At 42.6% G+C, this 13,279-nt stretch overlaps 35 non-coding genes across 35 annotated transcripts; all 35 read right to left on the reverse strand.

Annotated features, from left to right (window-relative positions):
* Positions 1-486: 486 nt before the first annotated feature.
* On the reverse strand, positions 487-605 carry LOC137927909 (5S ribosomal RNA). The gene has a single exon (XR_011108037.1). It is a non-coding gene; the product is annotated as a 5S ribosomal RNA (ribosomal RNA).
* Positions 606-758: 153 nt separating this feature from the next.
* LOC137928358 (5S ribosomal RNA) lies at positions 759-877 on the reverse strand. The gene has a single exon (XR_011108466.1). It is a non-coding gene; the product is annotated as a 5S ribosomal RNA (ribosomal RNA).
* A 154-nt stretch (positions 878-1,031) lies between these two features.
* On the reverse strand, positions 1,032-1,150 carry LOC137928359 (5S ribosomal RNA). The gene has a single exon (XR_011108467.1). It is a non-coding gene; the product is annotated as a 5S ribosomal RNA (ribosomal RNA).
* A 153-nt stretch (positions 1,151-1,303) lies between these two features.
* Positions 1,304-1,422, reverse strand: LOC137928074 (5S ribosomal RNA). Its single transcript, XR_011108196.1, has one exon. It is a non-coding gene; the product is annotated as a 5S ribosomal RNA (ribosomal RNA).
* Positions 1,423-1,575: 153 nt separating this feature from the next.
* Positions 1,576-1,694, reverse strand: LOC137928361 (5S ribosomal RNA). The gene has a single exon (XR_011108468.1). It is a non-coding gene; the product is annotated as a 5S ribosomal RNA (ribosomal RNA).
* Positions 1,695-1,848: 154 nt separating this feature from the next.
* Positions 1,849-1,967, reverse strand: LOC137928362 (5S ribosomal RNA). Its single transcript, XR_011108469.1, has one exon. It is a non-coding gene; the product is annotated as a 5S ribosomal RNA (ribosomal RNA).
* Positions 1,968-2,121: 154 nt separating this feature from the next.
* LOC137928010 (5S ribosomal RNA) lies at positions 2,122-2,240 on the reverse strand. Its single transcript, XR_011108135.1, has one exon. It is a non-coding gene; the product is annotated as a 5S ribosomal RNA (ribosomal RNA).
* A 154-nt stretch (positions 2,241-2,394) lies between these two features.
* On the reverse strand, positions 2,395-2,513 carry LOC137928363 (5S ribosomal RNA). The gene has a single exon (XR_011108470.1). It is a non-coding gene; the product is annotated as a 5S ribosomal RNA (ribosomal RNA).
* A 154-nt stretch (positions 2,514-2,667) lies between these two features.
* On the reverse strand, positions 2,668-2,786 carry LOC137928011 (5S ribosomal RNA). Its single transcript, XR_011108136.1, has one exon. It is a non-coding gene; the product is annotated as a 5S ribosomal RNA (ribosomal RNA).
* Positions 2,787-2,940: 154 nt separating this feature from the next.
* LOC137928012 (5S ribosomal RNA) lies at positions 2,941-3,059 on the reverse strand. The gene has a single exon (XR_011108137.1). It is a non-coding gene; the product is annotated as a 5S ribosomal RNA (ribosomal RNA).
* A 153-nt stretch (positions 3,060-3,212) lies between these two features.
* Positions 3,213-3,331, reverse strand: LOC137928364 (5S ribosomal RNA). Its single transcript, XR_011108471.1, has one exon. It is a non-coding gene; the product is annotated as a 5S ribosomal RNA (ribosomal RNA).
* Positions 3,332-3,485: 154 nt separating this feature from the next.
* On the reverse strand, positions 3,486-3,604 carry LOC137928365 (5S ribosomal RNA). Its single transcript, XR_011108472.1, has one exon. It is a non-coding gene; the product is annotated as a 5S ribosomal RNA (ribosomal RNA).
* Positions 3,605-3,757: 153 nt separating this feature from the next.
* LOC137928367 (5S ribosomal RNA) lies at positions 3,758-3,876 on the reverse strand. The gene has a single exon (XR_011108474.1). It is a non-coding gene; the product is annotated as a 5S ribosomal RNA (ribosomal RNA).
* Positions 3,877-4,030: 154 nt separating this feature from the next.
* On the reverse strand, positions 4,031-4,149 carry LOC137928368 (5S ribosomal RNA). Its single transcript, XR_011108475.1, has one exon. It is a non-coding gene; the product is annotated as a 5S ribosomal RNA (ribosomal RNA).
* Positions 4,150-4,303: 154 nt separating this feature from the next.
* LOC137928014 (5S ribosomal RNA) lies at positions 4,304-4,422 on the reverse strand. Its single transcript, XR_011108138.1, has one exon. It is a non-coding gene; the product is annotated as a 5S ribosomal RNA (ribosomal RNA).
* A 154-nt stretch (positions 4,423-4,576) lies between these two features.
* On the reverse strand, positions 4,577-4,695 carry LOC137928369 (5S ribosomal RNA). Its single transcript, XR_011108476.1, has one exon. It is a non-coding gene; the product is annotated as a 5S ribosomal RNA (ribosomal RNA).
* Positions 4,696-4,849: 154 nt separating this feature from the next.
* Positions 4,850-4,968, reverse strand: LOC137928015 (5S ribosomal RNA). Its single transcript, XR_011108139.1, has one exon. It is a non-coding gene; the product is annotated as a 5S ribosomal RNA (ribosomal RNA).
* Positions 4,969-5,122: 154 nt separating this feature from the next.
* On the reverse strand, positions 5,123-5,241 carry LOC137928016 (5S ribosomal RNA). The gene has a single exon (XR_011108140.1). It is a non-coding gene; the product is annotated as a 5S ribosomal RNA (ribosomal RNA).
* A 153-nt stretch (positions 5,242-5,394) lies between these two features.
* LOC137928370 (5S ribosomal RNA) lies at positions 5,395-5,513 on the reverse strand. The gene has a single exon (XR_011108477.1). It is a non-coding gene; the product is annotated as a 5S ribosomal RNA (ribosomal RNA).
* Positions 5,514-5,667: 154 nt separating this feature from the next.
* LOC137928371 (5S ribosomal RNA) lies at positions 5,668-5,786 on the reverse strand. The gene has a single exon (XR_011108478.1). It is a non-coding gene; the product is annotated as a 5S ribosomal RNA (ribosomal RNA).
* A 1,885-nt stretch (positions 5,787-7,671) lies between these two features.
* LOC137928372 (5S ribosomal RNA) lies at positions 7,672-7,790 on the reverse strand. Its single transcript, XR_011108479.1, has one exon. It is a non-coding gene; the product is annotated as a 5S ribosomal RNA (ribosomal RNA).
* A 153-nt stretch (positions 7,791-7,943) lies between these two features.
* LOC137928373 (5S ribosomal RNA) lies at positions 7,944-8,062 on the reverse strand. Its single transcript, XR_011108480.1, has one exon. It is a non-coding gene; the product is annotated as a 5S ribosomal RNA (ribosomal RNA).
* Positions 8,063-8,216: 154 nt separating this feature from the next.
* On the reverse strand, positions 8,217-8,335 carry LOC137928374 (5S ribosomal RNA). Its single transcript, XR_011108481.1, has one exon. It is a non-coding gene; the product is annotated as a 5S ribosomal RNA (ribosomal RNA).
* A 153-nt stretch (positions 8,336-8,488) lies between these two features.
* Positions 8,489-8,607, reverse strand: LOC137928375 (5S ribosomal RNA). The gene has a single exon (XR_011108482.1). It is a non-coding gene; the product is annotated as a 5S ribosomal RNA (ribosomal RNA).
* Positions 8,608-8,761: 154 nt separating this feature from the next.
* Positions 8,762-8,880, reverse strand: LOC137928377 (5S ribosomal RNA). Its single transcript, XR_011108483.1, has one exon. It is a non-coding gene; the product is annotated as a 5S ribosomal RNA (ribosomal RNA).
* Positions 8,881-9,034: 154 nt separating this feature from the next.
* Positions 9,035-9,153, reverse strand: LOC137928379 (5S ribosomal RNA). The gene has a single exon (XR_011108485.1). It is a non-coding gene; the product is annotated as a 5S ribosomal RNA (ribosomal RNA).
* Positions 9,154-9,307: 154 nt separating this feature from the next.
* Positions 9,308-9,426, reverse strand: LOC137928380 (5S ribosomal RNA). The gene has a single exon (XR_011108486.1). It is a non-coding gene; the product is annotated as a 5S ribosomal RNA (ribosomal RNA).
* Positions 9,427-9,579: 153 nt separating this feature from the next.
* Positions 9,580-9,698, reverse strand: LOC137928381 (5S ribosomal RNA). The gene has a single exon (XR_011108487.1). It is a non-coding gene; the product is annotated as a 5S ribosomal RNA (ribosomal RNA).
* Positions 9,699-9,852: 154 nt separating this feature from the next.
* On the reverse strand, positions 9,853-9,971 carry LOC137928382 (5S ribosomal RNA). The gene has a single exon (XR_011108488.1). It is a non-coding gene; the product is annotated as a 5S ribosomal RNA (ribosomal RNA).
* A 154-nt stretch (positions 9,972-10,125) lies between these two features.
* Positions 10,126-10,244, reverse strand: LOC137928383 (5S ribosomal RNA). The gene has a single exon (XR_011108489.1). It is a non-coding gene; the product is annotated as a 5S ribosomal RNA (ribosomal RNA).
* A 154-nt stretch (positions 10,245-10,398) lies between these two features.
* Positions 10,399-10,517, reverse strand: LOC137928017 (5S ribosomal RNA). Its single transcript, XR_011108141.1, has one exon. It is a non-coding gene; the product is annotated as a 5S ribosomal RNA (ribosomal RNA).
* A 154-nt stretch (positions 10,518-10,671) lies between these two features.
* Positions 10,672-10,790, reverse strand: LOC137928385 (5S ribosomal RNA). The gene has a single exon (XR_011108491.1). It is a non-coding gene; the product is annotated as a 5S ribosomal RNA (ribosomal RNA).
* Positions 10,791-10,944: 154 nt separating this feature from the next.
* On the reverse strand, positions 10,945-11,063 carry LOC137928018 (5S ribosomal RNA). The gene has a single exon (XR_011108142.1). It is a non-coding gene; the product is annotated as a 5S ribosomal RNA (ribosomal RNA).
* Positions 11,064-11,216: 153 nt separating this feature from the next.
* On the reverse strand, positions 11,217-11,335 carry LOC137928386 (5S ribosomal RNA). Its single transcript, XR_011108492.1, has one exon. It is a non-coding gene; the product is annotated as a 5S ribosomal RNA (ribosomal RNA).
* A 154-nt stretch (positions 11,336-11,489) lies between these two features.
* LOC137928387 (5S ribosomal RNA) lies at positions 11,490-11,608 on the reverse strand. The gene has a single exon (XR_011108493.1). It is a non-coding gene; the product is annotated as a 5S ribosomal RNA (ribosomal RNA).
* Between the last annotated feature and the right edge of the window lie 1,671 nt (positions 11,609-13,279).

Genomic DNA, 13,279 nt, shown 5'->3' on the forward strand with positions numbered 1-13,279 from the left:
AAAATATTGAAATGGCAGAGTAACGACAGCGGACTCATCTAAATGCTACGAGATGGCAGTGTGATCGGCCTGAAAAAATCACCTTTTGTTACTAGAAAATAAAAACACAAAATATTAATAATTGGAATTGTTATCATAAAAAACAACCTGAACGCAATTGAAAACTATAAACAGTCAAGTAAGAAAGCGATCGTTCTTAAAGGTTTTTCTATGTACAAAGTATGATTAAAAAAATTGGTTACAGTATTTTAAAAGGATTTTGAAGGTGAAATCAAATTGGGTTTTATTTTGTGCTATAATAGTTCACACCGTGAACAAAAAAGGAGTCGTGTATCAAAATATTACAAAATTAGGCTAAGTATAAGACAGTAAAGAGCGCCAGTTTTAACAAAGATAAAAATTAAAGAATGACATGCAAAACAAAAGTTTATGAATTGAGAATATTGGAGCGCTGAAAGGGAACCGCTGAAAGAAAAACGCCAAAAAAGCCAACATCACGCGGTGTTCCCAGGCGGTCACCCATCCAAGTACTGACCGCGCCCGACGTTGCTTAACTTCGGTGATCGGACGAGAACCGGTGTATTCAACGTGGTATGGAAGTTGGCGACCGTTCGTCTTCGAAACGCAAACGCGAGAGGCGACATCGGAGAGAAATCTTCATTTTTTTGTTAATAATCTCCTATGAAAAATTATTAAAGTTCATGGATTGAGAATATTGGAGCGCTAAAAAGGAACCGCCGAAAGAAAAACGCCAAAAAAGCCAACATCACGCGGTGTTCCCAGGCGGTCACCCATCCAAGTACTGACCGCGCCCGACGTTGCTTAACTTCGGTGATCGGACGAGAACCGGTGTATTCAACGTGGTATGGACGTTGGCGACCGTTCGTCTTCGAAACGCAAACGCGAGACGCGACATCGGAGAGAAATCTTCATTTTTTTGTTAATAATCTCCTATGAAAAATTAATAAAAGTTTATGAATTGAGAATATTGGAGCGCTAAAAAGGAACCGCCGAAAGAAAAACGCCAAAAAAGCCAACATCACGCGGTGTTCCCAGGCGGTCACCCATCCAAGTACTGACCGCGCCCGACGTTGCTTAACTTCGGTGATCGGACGAGAACCGGTGTATTCAACGTGGTATGGACGTTGGCGACCATTCGTCTTCGAAACGCAAACGCGAGACGCGACATCGGAGAGAAATCTTCATTTTTTTGTTAATAATCTCCTATGAAAAATTATTAAAGTTCATGGATTGAGAATATTGGAGCGCTAAAAAGGAACCGCCGAAAGAAAAACGCCAAAAAAGCCAACATCACGCGGTTTTCCCAGGCGGTCACCCATCCAAGTACTGACCGCGCCCGACGTTGCTTAACTTCGGTGATCGGACGAGAACCGGTGTATTCAACGTGGTATGGACGTTGGCGACCGTTCGTCTTCGAAACGCAAACGCGAGACGCGACATCGGAGAGAAATCTTCATTTTTTTGTTAATAATCTCCTATGAAAAATTATTAAAGTTCATGGATTGAGAATATTGGAGCGCTAAAAAGAAACCGCCGAGAGAAAAACGCCAAAAAAGCCAACATCACGCGGTGTTCCCAGGCGGTCACCCATCCAAGTACTGACCGCGCCCGACGTTGCTTAACTTCGGTGATCGGACGAGAACCGGTGTATTCAACGTGGTATGGACGTTGGCGAACGTTCGTCTTCGAAACGCAAACGCGAGACGCGACATCGGAGAGAAATCTTCATTTTTTTGTTAATAATCTCCTATGAAACATGGATAAAAGTTTATGGATTGAGAATATTGGAGCGCTAAAAAGGAACCGCCGAAAGAAAAACGCCAAAAAAGCCAACATCACGCGGTGTTCCCAGGCGGTCACCCATCCAAGTACTGACCGCGCCCGACGTTGCTTAACTTCGGTGATCGGACGAGAACCGGTGTATTCAACGTGGTATGGACGTTGGCGAACGTTCGTCTTCGAAACGCAAACGCGAGACGCGACATCGGAGAGAAATCTTCATTTTTTTGTTAATAATCTCCTATGAAACATGGATAAAAGTTTATGGATTGAGAATATTGGAGCGCTAAAAAGGAACCGCCGAAAGAAAAACGCCAAAAAAGCCAACATCACGCGGTGTTCCCAGGCGGTCACCCATCCAAGTACTGACCGCGCCCGACGTTGCTTAACTTCGGTGATCGGACGAGAACAGGTGTATTCAACGTGGTATGGACGTTGGCGACCGTTCGTCTTCGAAACGCAAACGCGAGACGCGACATCGGAGAGAAATCTTCATTTTTTTGTTAATAATCTCCTATGAAAAATTAATAAAAGTTTATGAATTGAGAATATTGGAGCGCTAAAAAGGAACCGCCGAAAGAAAAACGCCAAAAAAGCCAACATCACGCGGTGTTCCCAGGCGGTCACCCATCCAAGTACTGACCGCGCCCGACGTTGCTTAACTTCGGTGATCGGACGAGAACCGGTGTATTCAACGTGGTATGGACGTTGGCGAACGTTCGTCTTCGAAACGCAAACGCGAGAGGCGACATCGGAGAGAAATCTTCATTTTTTTGTTAATAATCTCCTATGAAAAATTAATAAAAGTTCATGGATTGAGAATATTGGAGCGCTAAAAAGGAACCGCCGAAAGAAAAACGCCAAAAAAGCCAACATCACGCGGTGTTCCCAGGCGGTCACCCATCCAAGTACTGACCGCGCCCGACGTTGCTTAACTTCGGTGATCGGACGAGAACAGGTGTATTCAACGTGGTATGGACGTTGGCGACCGTTCGTCTTCGAAACGCAAACGCGAGACGCGACATCGGAGAGAAATCTTCATTTTTTTGTTAATAATCTCCTATGAAAAATTAATAAAAGTTTATGAATTGAGAATATTGGAGCGCTAAAAAGGAACCGCCGAAAGAAAAACGCCAAAAAAGCCAACATCACGCGGTGTTCCCAGGCGGTCACCCATCCAAGTACTGACCGCGCCCGACGTTGCTTAACTTCGGTGATCGGACGAGAACAGGTGTATTCAACGTGGTATGGACGTTGGCGACCGTTCGTCTTCGAAACGCAAACGCGAGACGCGACATCGGAGAGAAATCTTCATTTTTTTGTTAATAATCTCCTATGAAAAATTTATAAAGTTCATGGATTGAGAATATTGGAGCGCTAAAAAGGAACCGCCGAAAGAAAAACGCCAAAAAAGCCAACATCACGCGGTGTTCCCAGGCGGTCACCCATCCAAGTACTGACCGCGCCCGACGTTGCTTAACTTCGGTGATCGGACGAGAACCGGTGTATTCAACGTGGTATGGACGTTGGCGACCGTTGGTCTTCGAAACGCAAACGCGAGACGCGACATCGGAGAGAAATCTTCATTTTTTTGTTAATAATCTCCTATGAAAAATTAATAAAAGTTTATGAATTGAGAATATTGGAGCGCTAAAAAGAAACCGCCGAGAGAAAAACGCCAAAAAAGCCAACATCACGCGGTGTTCCCAGGCGGTCACCCATCCAAGTACTGACCGCGCCCGACGTTGCTTAACTTCGGTGATCGGACGAGAACCGGTGTATTCAACGTGGTATGGACGTTGGCGACCGTTCGTCTTCGAAACGCAAACGCGAGACGCGACATCGGAGAGAAATCTTCATTTTTTTGTTAATAATCTCCTATGAAAAATTATTAAAGTTCATGGATTGAGAATATTGGAGCGCTAAAAAGAAACCGCCGAGAGAAAAACGCCAAAAAAGCCAACATCACGCGGTGTTCCCAGGCGGTCACCCATCCAAGTACTGACCGCGCCCGACGTTGCTTAACTTCGGTGATCGGACGAGAACCGGTGTATTCAACGTGGTATGGACGTTGGCGAACGTTCGTCTTCGAAACGCAAACGCGAGACGCGACATCGGAGAGAAATCTTCATTTTTTTGTTAATAATCTCCTATGAAACATGGATAAAAGTTTATGGATTGAGAATATTGGAGCGCTAAAAAGGAACCGCCGAAAGAAAAACGCCAAAAAAGCCAACATCACGCGGTGTTCCCAGGCGGTCACCCATCCAAGTACTGACCGCGCCCGACGTTGCTTAACTTCGGTGATCGGACGAGAACCGGTGTATTCAACGTGGTATGGACGTTGGCGAACGTTCGTCTTCGAAACGCAAACGCGAGACGCGACATCGGAGAGAAATCTTCATTTTTTTGTTAATAATCTCCTATGAAACATGGATAAAAGTTTATGGATTGAGAATATTGGAGCGCTAAAAAGGAACCGCCGAAAGAAAAACGCCAAAAAAGCCAACATCACGCGGTGTTCCCAGGCGGTCACCCATCCAAGTACTGACCGCGCCCGACGTTGCTTAACTTCGGTGATCGGACGAGAACAGGTGTATTCAACGTGGTATGGACGTTGGCGACCGTTCGTCTTCGAAACGCAAACGCGAGACGCGACATCGGAGAGAAATCTTCATTTTTTTGTTAATAATCTCCTATGAAAAATTAATAAAAGTTTATGAATTGAGAATATTGGAGCGCTAAAAAGGAACCGCCGAAAGAAAAACGCCAAAAAAGCCAACATCACGCGGTGTTCCCAGGCGGTCACCCATCCAAGTACTGACCGCGCCCGACGTTGCTTAACTTCGGTGATCGGACGAGAACCGGTGTATTCAACGTGGTATGGACGTTGGCGAACGTTCGTCTTCGAAACGCAAACGCGAGAGGCGACATCGGAGAGAAATCTTCATTTTTTTGTTAATAATCTCCTATGAAAAATTAATAAAAGTTCATGGATTGAGAATATTGGAGCGCTAAAAAGGAACCGCCGAAAGAAAAACGCCAAAAAAGCCAACATCACGCGGTGTTCCCAGGCGGTCACCCATCCAAGTACTGACCGCGCCCGACGTTGCTTAACTTCGGTGATCGGACGAGAACAGGTGTATTCAACGTGGTATGGACGTTGGCGACCGTTCGTCTTCGAAACGCAAACGCGAGACGCGACATCGGAGAGAAATCTTCATTTTTTTGTTAATAATCTCCTATGAAAAATTAATAAAAGTTTATGAATTGAGAATATTGGAGCGCTAAAAAGGAACCGCCGAAAGAAAAACGCCAAAAAAGCCAACATCACGCGGTGTTCCCAGGCGGTCACCCATCCAAGTACTGACCGCGCCCGACGTTGCTTAACTTCGGTGATCGGACGAGAACAGGTGTATTCAACGTGGTATGGACGTTGGCGACCGTTCGTCTTCGAAACGCAAACGCGAGACGCGACATCGGAGAGAAATCTTCATTTTTTTGTTAATAATCTCCTATGAAAAATTATTAAAGTTCATGGATTGAGAATATTGGAGCGCTAAAAAGGAACCGCCGAAAGAAAAACGCCAAAAAAGCCAACATCACGCGGTGTTCCCAGGCGGTCACCCATCCAAGTACTGACCGCGCCCGACGTTGCTTAACTTCGGTGATCGGACGAGAACCGGTGTATTCAACGTGGTATGGACGTTGGCGACCGTTGGTCTTCGAAACGCAAACGCGAGACGCGACATCGGAGAGAAATCTTCATTTTTTTGTTAATAATCTCCTATGAAAAATTAATAAAAGTTTATGAATTGAGAATATTGGAGCGCTAAAAAGAAACCGCCGAGAGAAAAACGCCAAAAAAGCCAACATCACGCGGTGTTCCCAGGCGGTCACCCATCCAAGTACTGACCGCGCCCGACGTTGCTTAACTTCGGTGATCGGACGAGAACCGGTGTATTCAACGTGGTATGGACGTTGGCGACAGATGGTCTTCGAAACGCAAACACCATCTTGGTGATCTTCGAAACCGAATCCTAATTCTTTGTTATGTCCTTGTTATTTTCTTCAATATTTTTTTTTCAACGTCCACACTAAATAGATAAATCGGCGGAAATTGCATTACATAATAATGGCTACTGCTTGGTCTCAGAAATCTTTCCTTGTGAAGTTTTGTACTTCATCGTCCACTCACATACAATACTTACCAGTGTATCGTATGTGCCTTTCGTTGTATAACAAATTTGAAAACTAAGTCGACATCTTCAGTATTTCCTTTGCGAAGTTAAACAATGTTTGTTACTATAATACATACTATGCCGCATGTACACGTCATAACAATGAACACATTCATAACACAGCTTTACACAAGTAGAGGCCTTTGCTACGTGCGAGCGTCATCGTGAAACTGGTACGCGCTCTACCAGCCTTATTCTTAGTTTCTATGTTCACAGATTCTTCCGCTCCGTGAACTCAGCTCCGATGCAGCTGTAAACGCCTTCGAGCTAAGAGCAATAACATCAACATAGAATAAGTATACAATGCAGTTTCATTTTTATTTTCAAACCGTTACTATTGTTCAATTAAACTTATTATTGTCTACATAAGGTTTGGAATATATTTTGGTTGTAAGAGAGAGATCGACACATATATAATACGCCAATACCTCACTTTGCGTAGTGGTTACGTTTCAGAAAAACACGACGCAAATTGAAACGCCGCAAAGTGAATTAAGATTTTCTATAGCAAACCACATAAAGATCGAAGATAGGTACCAGGGTCACGAAAATATTACTTTTTAAAAAGAAAATTGAACAAACAGAAATAAAATAACTCTGCCAATTAAATAAATTGTAATAATATTAACCTTTTTGGTAACCAGAAACAACGCGTAAAAATTTTTATAAATTTATTATTCTCTTTTAAAATAAGCACAACACACTACTTAATTAAAACTGAACTTTTAAAATTAGCAAAACAAAGTGAAAATAAAACTGTATTCAAATTGCGTTGATTTTTGGTTAGAAAGAGAATCCCCGAGTTTTGATGGCGTAACGCAATTAAAAACAAAAGTGTTGCCACCTTTTAAAAAATAAAATAAAATAGAATTAAAAAAAAAACGACGCAAAGCGAAGTATTGGTGTACTCTTCAGCTTTAATGAAAGTTCTTTTCGCATCGAGTAGGCAACCTGCCCACGTTTTTTTCTTTTGTGTTTATGTAAGTTAAACTCGATATTATCTATAACTAGCTGATCCCGCAAATGTTGTTTTGCAAAAAAAATATTTTTAATTTTCAATTTAAAAATAAGGGTTGATCGTAGAGGGGTAAAAATTTAAGGTTGTATGGTATTTATTTGGCGAAGAAGAGCGCCATCTACAGGGAAAATATTGAAATGGCAGAGTAACGACAGCGGACTCATCTAAATGCTACGAGATGGCAGTGTGATCGGCCTGAAAAAATCACCTTTTGTTACTAGAAAATAAAAACACAAAATATTAATAATTGGAATTGTTATCATAAAAAACAACCTGAACGCAATTGAAAACTATAAACAGTCAAGTAAGAAAGCGATCGTTCTTAAAGGTTTTTCTATGTATAAAGTATGATTAAAAAAATTGGTTACAGTATTTTAAAAGGATTTTGAAGGTGAAATCAAATTGGGTTTTATTTTGTGCTATAATAGTTCACACCGTGAACAAAAAAGGAGTCGTGTATCAAAATATTACAAAATTAGGCTAAGTATAAGACAGTAAAGAGCGCCAGTTTTAACAAAGATAAAAATTGACGAATGACATGCAAAACAAAAGTTTATGAATTGAGAATATTGGAGCGCTGAAAGGGAACCGCTGAAAGAAAAACGCCAAAAAAGCCAACATCACGCGGTGTTCCCAGGCGGTCACCCATCCAAGTACTGACCGCGCCCGACGTTGCTTAACTTCGGTGATCGGACGAGAACCGGTGTATTCAACGTGGTATGGACGTTGGCGACCGTTCGTCTTCGAAACGCAAACGCGAGAGGCGACATCGGAGAGAAATCTTCATTTTTTTGTTAATAATCTCCTATGAAAAATTATTAAACTTCATGGATTGAGAATATTGGAGCGCTAAAAGGGAACCGCCGAAAGAAAAACGCCAAAAAAGCCAACATCACGCGGTGTTCCCAGGCGGTCACCCATCCAAGTACTGACCGCGCCCGACGTTGCTTAACTTCGGTGATCGGACGAGAACCGGTGTATTCAACGTGGTATGGACGTTGGCGACTGATGGTCCTCGAAACGCAAACGCGAGAGGCGACATCGGAGAGAAATCTTCATTTTTTTGTTAATAATCTCCTATGAAACATGGATAAAAGTTTATGGATTGAGAATATTGGAGCGCTAAAAAGGAACCGCCGAAAGAAAAACGCCAAAAAAGCCAACATCACGCGGTGTTCCCAGGCGGTCACCCATCCAAGTACTGACCGCGCCCGACGTTGCTTAACTTCGGTGATCGGACGAGAACCGGTGTATTCAACGTGGTATGGACGTTGGCGACCGTTCGTCTTCGAAACGCAAACGCGAGACGCGACATCGGAGAGAAATCTTCATTTTTTTGTTAATAATCTCCTATGAAAAATTATTAAAGTTCATGGATTGAGAATATTGGAGCGCTAAAAAGAAACCGCCGAGAGAAAAACGCCAAAAAAGCCAACATCACGCGGTGTTCCCAGGCGGTCACCCATCCAAGTACTGACCGCGCCCGACGTTGCTTAACTTCGGTGATCGGACGAGAACCGGTGTATTCAACGTGGTATGGACGTTGGCGACAGATAGTCCTCGAAACGCAAACGCGAGAGGCGACATCGGAGAGAAATCTTCATTTTTTTGTTAATAATCTCCTATGAAACATGGATAAAAGTTTATGGATTGAGAATATTGGAGCGCTAAAAGGGAACCGCCGAAAGAAAAACGCCAAAAAAGCCAACATCACGCGGTGTTCCCAGGCGGTCACCCATCCAAGTACTGACCGCGCCCGACGTTGCTTAACTTCGGTGATCGGACGAGAACCGGTGTATTCAACGTGGTATGGACGTTGGCGACAGATGGTCCTCGAAACGCAAACGCGAGAGGCGACATCGGAGAGAAATCTTCATTTTTTTGTTAATAATCTCCTATGAAACATGGATAAAAGTTTATGGATTGAGAATATTGGAGCGCTAAAAAGGAACCGCCGAAAGAAAAACGCCAAAAAAGCCAACATCACGCGGTGTTCCCAGGCGGTCACCCATCCAAGTACTGACCGCGCCCGACGTTGCTTAACTTCGGTGATCGGACGAGAACCGGTGTATTCAACGTGGTATGGACGTTGGCGACAGATGGTCCTCGAAACGCAAACGCGAGAGGCGACATCGGAGAGAAATCTTCATTTTTTTGTTAATAATCTCCTATGAAACATGGATAAAAGTTTATGGATTGAGAATATTGGAGCGCTAAAAGGGAACCGCCGAAAGAAAAACGTCAAAAAAGCCAACATCACGCGGTGTTCCCAGGCGGTCACCCATCCAAGTACTGACCGCGCCCGACGTTGCTTAACTTCGGTGATCGGACGAGAACCGGTGTATTCAACGTGGTATGGACGTTGGCGACAGATAGTCCTCGAAACGCAAACGCGAGAGGCGACATCGGAGAGAAATCTTCATTTTTTTGTTAATAATCTCCTATGAAAAATTATTAAAGTTCATGGATTGAGAATATTGGAGCGCTAAAAAGGAACCGCCGAAAGAAAAACGCCAAAAAAGCCAACATCACGCGGTGTTCCCAGGCGGTCACCCATCCAAGTACTGACCGCGCCCGACGTTGCTTAACTTCGGTGATCGGACGAGAACCGGTGTATTCAACGTGGTATGGACGTTGGCGACAGATGGTCCTCGAAACGCAAACGCGAGAGGCGACATCGGAGAGAAATCTTCATTTTTTTGTTAATAATCTCCTATGAAACATGGATAAAAGTTTATGGATTGAGAATATTGGAGCGCTAAAAGGGAACCGCCGAAAGAAAAACGCCAAAAAAGCCAACATCACGCGGTGTTCCCAGGCGGTCACCCATCCAAGTACTGACCGCGCCCGACGTTGCTTAACTTCGGTGATCGGACGAGAACCGGTGTATTCAACGTGGTATGGACGTTGGCGACTGATGGTCCTCGAAACGCAAACGCGAGAGGCGACATCGGAGAGAAATCTTCATTTTTTTGTTAATAATCTCCTATGAAAAATGGATAAAAGTTTATGGATTGAGAATATTGGAGCGCTAAAAAGGAACCGCCGAAAGAAAAACGCCAAAAAAGCCAACATCACGCGGTGTTCCCAGGCGGTCACCCATCCAAGTACTGACCGCGCCCGACGTTGCTTAACTTCGGTGATCGGACGAGAACCGGTGTATTCAACGTGGTATGGACGTTGGCGAACGTTCGTCTTCGAAACGCAAACGCGAGAGGCGACATCGGAGAGAAATCTTCATTTTTTTGTTAATAATCTCCTATGAAAAATTAATAAAAGTTCATGGATTGAGAATATTGGAGCGCTAAAAAGGAACCGCCGAAAGAAAAACGCCAAAAAAGCCAACATCACGCGGTGTTCCCAGGCGGTCACCCATCCAAGTACTGACCGCGCCCGACGTTGCTTAACTTCGGTGATCGGACGAGAACAGGTGTATTCAACGTGGTATGGACGTTGGCGACCGTTCGTCTTCGAAACGCAAACGCGAGACGCGACATCGGAGAGAAATCTTCATTTTTTTGTTAATAATCTCCTATGAAAAATTAATAAAAGTTTATGAATTGAGAATATTGGAGCGCTAAAAAGGAACCGCCGAAAGAAAAACGCCAAAAAAGCCAACATCACGCGGTGTTCCCAGGCGGTCACCCATCCAAGTACTGACCGCGCCCGACGTTGCTTAACTTCGGTGATCGGACGAGAACCGGTGTATTCAACGTGGTATGGACGTTGGCGAACGTTCGTCTTCGAAACGCAAACGCGAGAGGCGACATCGGAGAGAAATCTTCATTTTTTTGTTAATAATCTCCTATGAAAAATTAATAAAAGTTCATGGATTGAGAATATTGGAGCGCTAAAAAGGAACCGCCGAAAGAAAAACGCCAAAAAAGCCAACATCACGCGGTGTTCCCAGGCGGTCACCCATCCAAGTACTGACCGCGCCCGACGTTGCTTAACTTCGGTGATCGGACGAGAACAGGTGTATTCAACGTGGTATGGACGTTGGCGACCGTTCGTCTTCGAAACGCAAACGCGAGACGCGACATCGGAGAGAAATCTTCATTTTTTTGTTAATAATCTCCTATGAAAAATTATTAAAGTTCATGGATTGAGAATATTGGAGCGCTAAAAAGGAACCGCCGAAAGAAAAACGCCAAAAAAGCCAACATCACGCGGTGTTCCCAGGCGGTCACCCATCCAAGTACTGACCGCGCCCGACGTTGCTTAACTTCGGTGATCGGACGAGAACCGGTGTATTCAACGTGGTATGGACGTTGGCGACCGTTGGTCTTCGAAACGCAAACGCGAGACGCGACATCGGAGAGAAATCTTCATTTTTTTGTTAATAATCTCCTATGAAAAATTAATAAAAGTTTATGAATTGAGAATATTGGAGCGCTAAAAAGAAACCGCCGAGAGAAAAACGCCAAAAAAGCCAACATCACGCGGTGTTCCCAGGCGGTCACCCATCCAAGTACTGACCGCGCCCGACGTTGCTTAACTTCGGTGATCGGACGAGAACCGGTGTATTCAACGTGGTATGGACGTTGGCGACAGATGGTCTTCGAAACGCAAACACCATCTTGGTGATCTTCGAAACCGAATCCTAATTCTTTGTTATGTCCTTGTTATTTTCTTCAATATTTTTTTTTCAACGTCCACACTAAATAGATAAATCGGCGGAAATTGCATTACATAATAATGGCTACTGCTTGGTCTCAGAAATCTTTCCTTGTGAAGTTTTGTACTTCATCGTCCACTCACATACAATACTTACCAGTGTATCGTATGTGCCTTTCGTTGTATAACAAATTTGAAAACTAAGTCGACATCTTCAGTATTTCCTTTGCGAAGTTAAACAATGTTTGTTACTATAATACATACTATGCCGCATGTACACGTCATAACAATGAACACATTCATAACACAGCTTTACACAAGTAGAGGCCTTTGCTACGTGCGAGCGTCATCGTGAAACTGGTACGCGCTCTACCAGCCTTATTCTTAGTTTCTATGTTCACAGATTCTTCCGCTCCGTGAACTCAGCTCCGATGCAGCTGTAAACGCCTTCGAGCTAAGAGCAATAACATCAACATAGAATAAGTATACAATGCAGTTTCATTTTTATTTTCAAACCGTTACTATTGTTCAATTAAACTTATTATTGTCTACATAAGGTTTGGAATATATTTTGGTTGTAAGAGAGAGATCGACACATATATAATACGCCAATACCTCACTTTGCGTAGTGGTTACGTTTCAGAAAAACACGACGCAAATTGAAACGCCGCAAAGTGAATTAAGATTTTCTATAGCAAACCACATAAAGATCGAAGATAGGTACCAGGGTCACGAAAATATTACTTTTTAAAAAGAAAATTGAACAAACAGAAATAAAATAACTCTGCCAATTAAATAAATTGTAATAATATTAACCTTTTTGGTAACCAGAAACAACGCGTAAAAATTTTTATAAATTTATTATTCTCTTTTAAAATAAGCACAACACACTACTTAATTAAAACTGAACTTTTAAAATTAGCAAAACAAAGTGAAAATAAAACTGTATTCAAATTGCGTTGATTTTTGGTTAGAAAGAGAATCCCCGAGTTTTGATGGCGTAACGCAATTAAAAACAAAAGTGTTGCCACCTTTTAAAAAATAAAATAAAATAGAATTAAAAAAAAAACGACGCAAAGCGAAGTATTGGTGTACTCTTCAGCTTTAATGAAAGTTCTTTTCGCATCGAGTAGGCAACCTGCCCACGTTTTTTTCTTTTGTGTTTATGTAAGTTAAACTCGATATTATCTATAACTAGCTGATCCCGCAAATGTTGTTTTGCAAAAAAAATATTTTTAATTTTCAATTTAAAAATAAGGGTTGATCGTAGAGGGGTAAAAATTTAAGGTTGTATGGTATTTATTTGGCGAAGAAGAGCGCCATCTACAGGGAAAATATTGAAATGGCAGAGTAACGACAGCGGACTCATCTAAATGCTACGAGATGGCAGTGTGATCGGCCTGAAAAAATCACCTTTTGTTACTAGAAAATAAAAACACAAAATATTAATAATTGGAATTGTTATCATAAAAAACAACCTGAACGCAATTGAAAACTATAAACAGTCAAGTAAGAAAGCGATCGTTCTTAAAGGTTTTTCTATGTATAAAGTATGATTAAAAAAATTGGTTACAGTATTTTAAAAGGATTTTGAAGGTGAAAT

Source organism: Battus philenor, unplaced genomic scaffold (assembly GCF_028537555.1).
Source record: "Battus philenor isolate CCGP_79_NKW_IND1 unplaced genomic scaffold, ilBatPhil1.0.hap1 SCAF_38, whole genome shotgun sequence".
Taxonomy (NCBI): domain Eukaryota; kingdom Metazoa; phylum Arthropoda; class Insecta; order Lepidoptera; family Papilionidae; genus Battus; species Battus philenor.